This window comes from Falco punctatus (genome assembly GCF_963210335.1).
Source record: "Falco punctatus genome assembly, chromosome: 11".
NCBI classification, from domain to species: domain Eukaryota; kingdom Metazoa; phylum Chordata; class Aves; order Falconiformes; family Falconidae; genus Falco; species Falco punctatus.
In genome coordinates, this window is record NC_137591.1 from 32,793,162 (window position 1) to 32,793,821 (window position 660).

General features: G+C 36.5%; 1 long non-coding RNA gene across 2 annotated transcripts in view; it reads right to left on the reverse strand.

The window, feature by feature from the left end:
* The window catches only part of LOC308071286, a 52,761-nt gene that overhangs the window by 23,181 nt on the left and 28,920 nt on the right, over positions 1 to 660 (reverse strand). The gene's annotated exons all lie outside the window — the stretch shown is intronic.

A 660-nucleotide genomic window follows, 5' to 3' on the forward strand; every position in this document is an offset into this window, starting at 1 on the left:
ATTTTTAAAAATAATTTATACACAGTAAGTATTATTAACTACTACTCTACTCTCTGGCTCAATCTCTATTACTCTCACTTTACAATCTTTACTACACAAGTAAAAAAAGATTTCTACTTTGATGTAGACGTTAGCCAACATGAAATAAATCTAACATACTTTAACTTCAGGAATTGCAATATGCCGTAACTCATCTCTGTGTGTTTTGCTGTGCTGCAATCTGCTCCTATTAGGTGCAATGTCTGTGCAGAGCAACGATCATGAAGAGGTAGGCAGAGATGTTCCTGTACCTGCTGGGACACATTGCTGGACTGTGCTCCTTTCATGTTACATGAAACATGAGACATGGGCGGCATGAGCCCTGTCAATAAGACCTACTTTGACCATGACTCAGGTGGACAGGAACCCCAGCTGACACATCATACATAAATAATGACATTACAGCACAGGCTTGGCTGTGTGCTTTTGAAATCAAAACTCAACAAGTTTTTATAAGTTATTGCATACTAGATACGCATCACTTCAATTTTTTAGAAGATGGAGTTCACCTTTCCTTTTCAAGGGCTTTTGTTGTTGTCACTTTTGTTTAAACATACCCAAATTATCACTAAATTTTATGAGCATGGATAGCAATATAATTAATGTTAACTTGACTTTTAC